This window comes from Gavia stellata, chromosome 1, assembly GCF_030936135.1.
Source record: "Gavia stellata isolate bGavSte3 chromosome 1, bGavSte3.hap2, whole genome shotgun sequence".
In the NCBI taxonomy this organism is placed as follows: Eukaryota; Metazoa; Chordata; class Aves; order Gaviiformes; family Gaviidae; genus Gavia; species Gavia stellata.
Genome location: NC_082594.1, coordinates 15820852 through 15832438, shown reverse-complemented (window position 1 = coordinate 15832438; position 11587 = coordinate 15820852). Strand labels below are relative to the sequence as shown.

Genomic DNA, 11587 nt, shown 5'->3' with positions numbered 1-11587 from the left:
AAGTGTACAATGTATTTATAACCTCTTCTTTCACAGCTCTATATCCTGCCAGCTCTGTGGAAGGGGGATTATTACTCTGCACATGCAACATCCCACCTGTCCTGCAGTGCTGCAGGTGTACCCTAAATCCTGTGTCAGCCCCATGCAGAAGCTCAGATACAGAAGGCTGTCTCCAATGGCTGTAGACTTCAGGAATCCAAGGAATCCAAATCCTTCAGGATTCCAAGGACCTTCACTGTCACCTCTGCTTTGTCCTCACTTGTGGCAGTGCGTGGAGGCTGTGATGGGGCATGGTGCAAAAGTGGACCCAATGCTAGAATACACCTGATGTTGTGTCTCAGCAGTCTCACCAACAGCAGACATGGAGAACAGAGAACCCTCTCCTCTGAAGGGGAAAGCCGTCAAAGAGTTTGATCCAGAAAACCTCAGTGCTTTTTAAAACCTTATAATAAGGATAACAGAAGGAGACTGAAATATGAAGTAACTGGGCAATTCTCTGAAAACAGTGGAAACTGCTGAATAAAAGTGGCATGCAAACACCTTGGCTCAATTTTCATAATGAGTTTAGCTATGCTGAGAAAAGTGTTTTCATTTCCTTGCAGGACTTCCATGTTTTCCTGCAGACAAAAGGAAGTTTCATCCAGGTGAGAACTGTATCAAAGAAAAAACATGTAAACAAAGAGCTACTTCAGCAAGCAGGGAGTTTCAGTATTAAGCTTCTAATTTTGAAGGATTCTATCAAAGGGAGGGGTGATGGCACTATAATAATATCCAAAAGTACATGCTCCTGTACAGACTACTATCAAAAAACCTAGGATTTTTTTTTCTACTTGTAGTCTACAGTTCTGCAACCTTCTGTGAATGTTTTTCCCTTTAAGTACTTCAACAACCCATTTGAAATCAATAGGAACTTTGAATGGAAAACATTAAAGAGATGTGCTTCAAGTTTTTTTGAGAGTAAAACTACATTTTAATGACTAAAAGGTTAATGGGTTTATTAAAAAGAACTACAGGTCTATTAGCTTCTTATTAATCATATTTCCATGTTGCAAAACCCGCACAAGGGTGGAACCAGACAAAAGACAGCACTAATCTTTTTTATGATAAAACCATTGTTTCGCATGTGTTCTGTTGCTAACTAGAAATTGTGAGAATCAGTGAGTCAGCGATTGGAAAGCTTCTTAAAGTAAACATGTACTACATAAAGGTGGAGCCAGTGTGTGGCAGACCACAAAGAAGACTTTTCTAAAGGCAAGTGAAAATGAGAATGGAGAACCTCCCATTTCTCCTGTTGTTACGTGCAGCACTTTCTTGTGCCTTTCCTGCAGAAACAAGGCAGAAGAAAGAAGGCGGCATGCAGCTCATCCATGTAAGGAGGGTAGACCTCTGGGGAGGAGATCTTTAGCAACTGTTGAGCATCCATTACAGTCTCTGGAACTAGTATATAGTAGCTGAGGAGCTAGTTCTGCAAACTCTAGTAGAATGAACAACATGATTGAGTATTTCTCAGAATAAAGGGGGCTGCATTCTGTACCGTGATGACAAAGGCTTCTTTAACCCTGACTCATTCTTGTTTGTTTTTTTTTCATAGAGAACAAGTAAAATTAATGATGCATTCACTTACGTGTTGATTCTACAAATAATTAAAATAATTGATTGTTGATTCCACATATAAATAAAACACCTGAGTCAGTCTACGTTTGATTTGCAGTTGGATGGAAATGTGGTTATTTATGTGATTTCTGGTGCTATGAGACATAACTCTTCATAAAATAAGGATATTATTTTGTCTGAATTATTACTCTCAAAAAATGTGGGGAAAATGAGATACTACTGCTGAAATTTTGTATTCAGTCATATATTTCAAACAGTTTCTGCACTGCCTGCTCTAAAGGACTTTGCATAGCCCTAGAGCACAGGGTAAGTGGAGGGTACATTACCAGAAAATAATCAATTTATTAGACAAATGCTAATTCTGAACGTATTCTGAGTAAACTGCAAAACATTTATAGTGATAATATAATGCAAAAAACTGTCATTAAGAGAAAATATTCATACAGACTGTAACAAACTCTGTTACCCATGTTCCCAAGGAGCAGAAAGAAAAGTAGTAAAGGTACATGTCTGAGGTGGTGTTAGTATAATTTTTTATGAGCTTCAAAAGTAAGCACCATTGACTGTCCTAAAATGCTTTTTTTTTCATTACAAGTACATGGAAAATTACTATGGCTTTAAGGAGGATGGGGAATTTTTCATTTGGAAAAGTCATAGTCCTATGACCAAGAAAATAAAAGAAATGCAGGAATTCTTAGATCTGGAGGTGATGGGGAAACTGGATTCTGGCACTTTGGACCTAGTACAGAAACGTCGCTGTGGGTTCCCTGACATAGCTGCGTTCTCCACCTTTGCAGGAGAGCCAAAATGGGCAAAATGAGTTCTGACATACAGGTAATTATAGTGGAATTCTTAGTGTAAAGACAGTGTGCTATACAGTGTAAGTTGTAAGAACATGACTCTTTCTTTACCTTATATGTTAAAGGATATAAAACCTACATCCAGCAGATGTCAATGCAGCAATCAAGAAAGCATTGTGTTTGGAGCAGTGTGACGCCACTGAAATTTATCAAGAAGGACAGAGGTGATACAGACATAATGGTCTTCTTTGCAGCCAGAGGTAAAACTCTATGAAACCATTATGAGGTATTGCCCAGTTACTGCCTATATAGAGCAGTTGACCTGAAATGCTGATGATTTCTTCTCATAGATAGCATGTGCAAAGTTCAGTGTCAGGTTGAACAAGCAAACAGAAAAATACAGTTCCTGCTCAAGGTGCTATGGCTATAATTCTTGACTATTTTGGGGGGCGAGTATAGAGGCAGATGAAGAGAGGGAGGGAGAAAATAAATGTAACAAGCTACCTGTAGTTCACTGGATCTATACCTAGTATACAATGCCCAATGTGTGCATGAACCACAAGAGGCTTAGGGCTTGTGGGATATACCCATGCTCAGGGCATTATGGAGTGGATAGCTCTAGTTACACTCCTGGGATTAGTCATGTGCTTTGTGTGAGCTAAATAAGTTCTAGACAGACTCAAGGCTTATATTTTTGGTATTGCCCTCAGGGTAGACTTACCAGCAGCCTTCCCTCTTGCATCAACAGTCGTGCACACATGCACTCTTCTAGTCGGCTCCTCTTTTCCCATCCAAACATATCCACTCATCTGGGCTATGCGGCGTGTGCAGGCACCACACGTAACCTCTATGTCCTTAAATCCTTTTCTAGAGACTACACTCAAGGGCTTACAGTCTTCCCAGGATCTTGCTTTTGCCAACACTTAAATTACCAGTCAGGTTCAGGTAACCACCTGATGGCTGCTGACACAGAGTTTATGAAAATTTTACCTTATGAGCAAAAATGGAAATATATTTCAATATAAACCACATCCTCTTCTTGCAGCAGCAGTATGTAAATGTCCACCCATTTCTTGAGGAAACCAAGAATTCACTCCTGATGCACCAGTTCAAATTTTCCTAAGTTTTCCCTGTGAAAAATAAGAAATTTTGGCAAATCTGTGTGGCAGAGGAACTTGAAAATTTACAAAATCAGCAGAACAGAGAGCTCTGTGCATGGCTGAGATCTGTTACCTCCATAACCCCCAGTCAGCTCTGTATGGGACTTGCTCCTTAGGTCACAACAACTTCATCCCCTTCGATGGTCCAGGAGGGTCCATTGCTCATGCCTACACACCTGGCAAGGACTTTGGTGGAGATGCTCACTTTGATGAGGATGAAACCTGGACCAAAAGCACGAAGGGCAGGAAATTAAGTTCTCCAAGCCCTTCCTGAAGGAGGCTGTACCGGAAATCAAGGGTGCAGTATGTCGCCTCTCTTCCTTAAGAAGTGCTTAAAAATGGGGCTGATTTGAAGAAGCATTGGGCAGCTGGTTTCTAGCTATAAAAAGCTTCTGAGCCCTCTGGTTTAAAAATTAAGGCCCTAGCTGAACTTATGCCATGGATTGGGTGGAGATTTATTTGGGAGGGAGCTGAGGGACCTAGCAGTCCCCTTCTCTCTACTCCTCCAACCTGCTTGTCTCTCCCCACAGTGTTACATCACTGTATTGGGTTTGCGTGGCAGCGCTTTGGTAGCAGGGGGGGCTACAGGGGTGGCTTCTGCGAGAAGCTGCTAGAAGCTTCTCCTATGTCTGATAGAGCCAATGCCAGCCGACTCCAAGACGGATCTGCCACTGGCTAAGGCTGAGCTAATCAGCAACAGTGGTAGCGCCTCTGTGATAACATATTTAAGAAGGGGGGAAAAACCAGGAAGCGGCAGCCGGAGAAGAGAGGAGTGAGAATATGTGAGAGAAACAACTCTGCAGACACCAAGGTCAGTGAAGAAGGAGGGGGAGGAGAGGCTCCATGCGCCAGAGCAGAGATTCCCCGGCAGCCCCTGGTGAAGACCATGGTGAGGCAGGCTGTGCCCCTGCAGCCCATGGAGGTCCACGGTGGAGCAGATATCCACCTGCAGCCCGTGGAGGACCCCACGCTGGAGCAGGTGGATGCCTGAAGGAGGCTGTGATCCTGTGGGAAGCCCATGCTGGAGCAGGCTCCTGGCAGGACCTGTGGAGCCGTGGAGAGAGGAGCCCACGCCGGAGCAGGTTTGCTGGCAGGACTTGCGGTCCCGAGGGGGACCCACGCTGGAGCAGTCTGTTCCTGGAGGACTGCACCCCGTGGAACGGACCCACGCTGGAGCAGTTCGTGAAGAACTGCAGCCCGTGGGAAGAACCCACGTTGGAGAAGTTCGTGGAGAACTGTCTCCTGTGGGAGGGACCCCACGCTGGAGCAGGGGAAGGGTGTGAGGAGGAAGGAGCGGCAGAAACAACGTGTGATGAACTGACCGCAACCCCCATTCCCCGTCCCCCTGTGCCGCTCGGGGGGAGAGGTAGAAAATCGGGAGTGAAGTTGAGCCCGGGAAGAAGGGAGGGGTGGGGGGAAGGTGTTGTTTTTTTAAGATTTGGTTTTACTTCTCATTATCCTACTCTGATTTTGATTGGTAATAAATTAAACTAATTTCCCCAAGTTAAGTCTGTTTTGCCCATGATGGTAATTGGTGAGTGATCTCCCTCTGTCCTTATCTCGACCTATGAGCCTTTTCTTCATATTTTCTCTCTCCTGTCCAGCTGAGGAAGGGGAGTGAGTGAGCAGCTGTGTGGTGATTAGTCCGGCTGGGCTTAAACCACGACAATCACGCGCACTGGTCCAGGGTCCTTCTCCCACACTGACTTCTGCAGGATCTACAGACTATTTCCTTGTACTCTAATGATTTCATTATTTCTCTTTCTGACCAGAATTTCCTCTCCAACTGAATTTCCCATAACAGCTTCACTTGCTTAGGCAAGCAGTTCTGAAAGCTTCTGACCTACCTTATGTCCTTTATGTTTTCAGGACAAATGAAAAGACACATCTCTCCTATTACGTGTTTCGTTTGTTGTTTTCAGGTACGAACCTGTTTTATGTTGCTGCCCATGAGTTTGGCCATTCACTGGGACTTTTCCACTCCAAAGACCCCAATGCTCTGATGTACCCAGTCTATAGGAGATTTGATCCTTCAGCATTCCCTCTTCATCAGGATGATATTAATGGCATTCAGTACCCCTATGGTAATTCACAATTATTAATCCACTAGTGCTTATAATTTCAAAGACTTAGAATACCTTTCAGTGACATTTTTCTGCACCTGAATATGTTTGTACCAGGATATACATGAATGAGTTCTCACTTCAATTTCTTCCACAAACTGCTTCTTTTAGGACCATCTTCTAACACTGACAATGACCAAAGAGAATCTACTGAGATAAAAGACCCAACTGAGTCAAAAGAACCTGCACTGCCAAACACTTGTGCCCCCGATTTAATTTTTGATGCTGTCACCACTTCCCGTGGAGAAATAATGTTCTTTAAAGACAAGTAAGTCAGTTTTCTGAAAGTAGAATAGCTGGGTATAATTTTTAAATTATGCCCTGCAGCATGGAAAAATAACTACCCAGAATATCAGCCATTCTAAGCAGGAAGGTGAGACGAGGAATCAGGGTAAGAGGTAGGAGGCAAAAACAGAGGGTGGTGGAGAAATGAAGAGAGATAAGTATGAGGAGGAAGATCACCTTTGAAACAGGGCATGCTATGAATAGGATGGGGAAAGATGTCTCCTCTGAGAGCATGGGCTGTTTTCACTTTAGGGTGTAAGCAAGTCCCAAGGGTTTGGCATCTGGGAGAGTTCAGTTTTTGCAAAAGGCACCACCAGCTCTGGAACACTCGGCACCTTCATTGCTGTCCTTGCCTTGAGACAGTTGAGGGTTTACCAGTCCTGACACAGCAACTGCTTGAAGAGCCCCTGCAGCGGTGATTTAGTATAATAATAAAAGGAAAGGATAATTGATTCAGTGCTAAGCTCAGACAAACTCTCCCTCTCCAGGGCATGACAGCCCAAAGTCTTGAGGAGAAGGGGTAAAAGAGCCGATCCCCCTCCTTTTCATGCAGTAGGGCTGCGCTTCCCCTGCTTTAGACCCTCCCCAAAGTCAATGTTAAAGTGAGTTTTGACCTCAGAGTTTGGAGTCCGCAAAGCCAGTGAACCGTTATTGTGCAGAAGACCCCCACGCACACCAACCATTTCTCTAAGCTGGTGTTGCTAACCGCAGGGTGGGGTTTCATTCCCAAAATCTTACCCCATCCCAGCCACATGAGCCAGGTCTCTCTAGGCTCCCTTTCTGCGTAAGGGAAAATAATAACTGTTTTGACAAAACAGTTCATCTGACCTATTTTAGATGTCTGTACCAAGATGACAGGAATCCCATGGAAATAATTTTCTTTCCGTTGACATTACAGGGAGCTTAGGGTGACTAACTCAGGGTACATGGCTGTGTTTAGCCAGATAAATCCTGCCTTGGTCACCATGAGTTGGTTTCATGCATTAGTGCCTATGAATGTCTGATTTTGTTTAAAACCTGTTCTATATTTACATAAGGCGTTTTTGGTGCAAGCATCCTGCAGTCAGAACAGCTGATTTTAATTCAGTAGCTTCGTTCTGGCCACGGCTGCCACCTGGTGTTGATGCTGCACATGAAATTCCTGAAAAAGACGAAAACAGTCCTTTTTAAAGGTAAAATGCTGTCTTTCTATTTTCCTGTGTTGTCTTTCCAAGTAGTCTTGAGAGTTTGTGTCTGGCTTAAAAAACATTTAAGCTCTTTCTGTAGGATTCCACAAGTTTTAATTTTGTCCAATAAATTGGTGTATTTCAATCATAGAGATAACAAAAATATTATCCAAGACAAGGAACATGTACCTTATTTTTTAATGTCGATATAGAAAAGTTTCCCTGCCAAAATAAATGTCATTATTTTCCTTTTTTGGGGGAAAATTATCTATTGAATTTAAAAATGGTAACACATACTTCTTCCTAGCTTGTGGAAAACTAACATAAGTATGAAGTAAGACTGAAATTTCAGTTTTCATAAAATGTGGTGTGAAGAACTATTCTTGCAATTTTTTTGGACTCTAGAACTAGTATGTAGAATGTTTTCAAGTAACTATTATTTTTGCTCTGCATTTTTCCATTAAAAGATTAGCTTTCATGAAAAGCTAATTGTGTTGTTCCCTAAAGAAGATTCTGATAATGTTTTCATGAACTTTTCTTGATAGGGAATGAATTTTGAGTTGTGAGAGGAGATACTGTACTTCCTCAATACCCCCAAAAAGTCTACACCCTGAGCTTTTCAAAGGATGTTACCAAAATTAATGCTGCTTTTTATAATGGAAATGAGGGGAAAACATATTACTTCATAGAGGACAAATTTTGGAGGTAATATTTCCTGTGCTACTTTCCTAAATAGGAGTAAACATAATCACATGACCAATATCCTGTCATGATTTAGGATGCATTAGTCACATACTTTTGGTAATTTCTTTCAGTGTCACAACCGGAAAAATATTTGAAAGGGAGGTGAAACAGTGCTTTTAGCTTTCCATTTAATTGTTTAACAGTTCTTCTAGTTAGCTAGTTATGTATTTAGTTAGTTAGTTATTTTCATTTAACTGCCTTGAGATAAACAGCCATCCTACAGCTCCACAAGTCAGCTCAGGAAATCAGTCAGAACCTCACTATTTGTATCAAAAACATTTCTGTGAGGTAGGAAGGAGTTTCCCCCCCTTTTTCCAGTTACCAACAGATAGTTTCATAAAGTTGCTGATAAATGCCATGTACTGCAAAGGATTATCTGCTGTGCACGGTTATTATTTCCTCTTTTCAATTCAGTCCCTGCTGCTCAGGTTTGTGTTACACGACATCTATTTCTAACAACCGAAGGAGGTGTTCCTATAACAGAAGCAGCAGATAACCTGAACTTTTGCAGACGAATGACACAGCTTCTCTCTCTCCTGCCACCACAATGCCCAAGTCATTGTACATAGAGAGATCATCCTGGAGTAACTATTCAGCCACATATTTGTAGTTTAAGCAGAAGATCAGACTTCCACACTTAGTTCAAACTCTCATAGCTTGAAGGACTTCAGCTGAGCAGTTCATCTGGATCATTAAATCTCTTACTGAGCAAAGAGATCTGAAGGAAAATGCTTTCAGAAGCCTTCTTATTCCAGCATTGACAGATAAACTGCACTTCACTAAAAATGTAACAGCCTGCTATAAGTAACTTAGGTAAAATGACTTAAAATAACTTAATAACTTAAGAAAAAATCAGATTTTTTCCTGATAAACATTTCTTGCAGAGAGGGAACATGAAAGCAATCTTTTTATAATCTTACAGATCTAATTTATGTTTGAGATTATAAGACTATGTACTTCTCCTTTAGGTACTTCTTATTATAAGATTATGTACTTCTCCTTTAGTCTCTTAGAAAAAATATTTAGCAGATCTATGATGATGGTTCGAATATTAGGTATTCTTAGACATAACTTGAGCTGATGTAAACAGAAGCAATTCTTCCAGTGCAGCTATTAGAGTAATAATCTTTTATGGCACATCGTGTCTGTCTCAACGCTACCTGAATGATACTGAAAGTCTTCACTGAACTCAGTTACCTGTTGGTAGGTAGAAGATAATGAAGTGAGCTGAATTAATCATGAATTGTTTGCAGTTTTCATTGACACCAGGTTGTTTATCATTTTTCTCAGTTTTGATAAAAGAAGTCAGTCTGTGGACAGGAAGCCCATACTGGTAAGAGTATGCTTCATTTACCCCCTTGAAAAATAGTGGTGATACAGCCTTGATGACAGCTTCACAGCTGGAAAAGCCAGCTCTAAGGGACAGATTGATACATCTGTATTCATGTTGATGTGCACCTCACACCATGAAGAGCAGCACTCAAGACAGTGACGTCTCAACAACATAAGGTCTACCTGCTGTGAGCAAGGCTCTCACAGCCTGGCCCTCTGACATAAAATGGCACTGCTTTGAGAATAATAATTGGCACTAGCTTCTCCTGCATGAGGGAGAATGTTACTTAGACAGGGAGATGCTGGAACAGACTCAAGGGTCCGTCCAAACTGCCAAATGGCCCAGCTTCCCAGTTGTCTCCTGGCTCCTCATCTCCTGATCCTCAAAACCCATGCATGTTAATTGCTTCCCAGCAAATCTATCAGCTTCCTCCAAAATGAGTTTTACACGTGGTGATGGGGATCCTTAACTGGAGCCATCACTCCCAGAGGGCAGTGTGGATGTGGCTGCCCCAGGCTGCATCTCTCCTTCCCTGCACGGTATCTGGCGGCACCCCAGCAAGCTTGTACCCACTCACACCTTGCCGTGCTCTGTGCCGCACTCCAGGCTGTGCAACACCTACCCACAGGTGGCTGGAAATATATCCTTCTGGAGCGTTTCAACACAGCCGTTGCATAACAGCAGATATTTTAAACTGCAGAAACATACAGGATAAATTTTTTGTAGGGTCACCTCATGGGATTCATTGAGTATATTATGCAGTGTGTGCACAGCTGGTTTGCTATGGAAGGTGTCCCCATGCTCTGTGCACCATTTTGCAGAGGTTACACCTGGGAGCGAATGCTGTTGGCAGCGTAAGTGTATCCAAAGGTTTTTGAGCTCTTTCCGGATGTTGTTAAAACATACTAATGTTCACACCTGCAATATCATAATTCATCTGGGTTTTTTTCCCTAGACTTCTTTTATTTCTTTTGTGGAAGAAAGCAATTTGAGTTTGACCCTGATAAGAAAAGAGTTACATGCCTCCTAAAGAAAAACTTCTGGTTTCTGTGTTAAGAAAATGAAAACTGTAATGGTGTTGGAAAGAATGTAGTGTTACTGCACTAGAAATACTTTTTCTTTTATAAATATATGGAATGTATAGGTACTTCAGCGTTAGTCAGCAAACCTCAACCCCTGCACAATCTGTGTTTCTGTAAATAACAGAACAGTATTTAACATAGTGATGTGTATATATGTACATAATTAACATAAGGATTGCTAGCTTATCAAAGAACAATGCAGTTTTTACTTTTGATACAAAATTGTGTCTTGTTTTATTTTTTCCACTGTCTTCTTTTCACTCTTCATGCTGTGCATCACCCTACACAGAGCCCTACCAGTCAGGAGACCATGAGGAAGAGCATTTCTGTTCCTAGAGCTAGGATTGCTTTCAACCAGCGTTAGATATTTCAAAGGTAAGCAAGCAGGCTATCAAAGCAACGGCTCATAATTATGGCGAGACAGACAGGAGGTCCAGAGAGCAATCCCTCCCAGCCTGAGGTGAGTGCCTAGGGATGAAGTGCTCCTTTTCATCACTGACTAGAGAGGCAGCCTGTTTGAGCAGTTTTTGTCAGGCACCTGATTATAGAAGGCTAAGCTTAAGTGTCATGAATCCTACCCTAAGATATTTATTGATATATATGTGATTAAAGGCTCATCTCCACAAACACAGGAGCAGAGGGGCACATTGACATGTAGGGGAGCCCCAGTCATCCCTGACCTGCCTCCGCTCCTCTCCAGTTGTCCCGGGGGAGCCCCCATGGGCTGGGGGACACCCGTCATCATGTGTCAATGGGAGAGGGACCCCATCACCTCACAGGCTGAGGGGTTACTGCCAGGGGGATGGGGATCAGTATCAAGGGAAAGAGCATTTGGGGATTTTATAAGACATATTATAAAACATATTACATCATGTCTGAAGGGAACTGTGGGAATGTGAAAAATTTACTATAGGTTGATTAGAGGAAAGACCAAAAGCAGGGAAATGGAAGGATCAAGGTAGATTGGGGAGGAACAGGTTTGGGAAAATAGAAGGTTAAGTGGATGAAGGGGACAGGTTGCGTGCAAACAGGCTGCAGGTCAGTGTGCTTCTTTGGCTATGCCCTGCATATTTGGTCCTGTCTTCTCAGTAAATCGCATCTTACGTGTGGGTGAGCTCCGTCTACATGTGTCTGGGTAAACTTCAAGCTGAACTGGCTGCCGAGTAGGTTAAGAGGTCTGACTACCAGCAGCTGGAGCACGGCTGCAAGCTGCAGGGACTCATATGTTACTGGGGATACAGGAGGTGCAGGGGCAGCTGCTGGGAGAACGGCATGTCTGA

General features: G+C 42.6%; 1 pseudogene; it reads left to right on the top strand.

The window, feature by feature from the left end:
• Positions 1 to 2275: 2275 nt before the first annotated feature.
• Positions 2276 to 10281, top strand: LOC104255839 (stromelysin-1-like; annotated as a pseudogene).
• The last annotated feature ends 1306 nt before the right edge of the window (positions 10282 to 11587 follow it).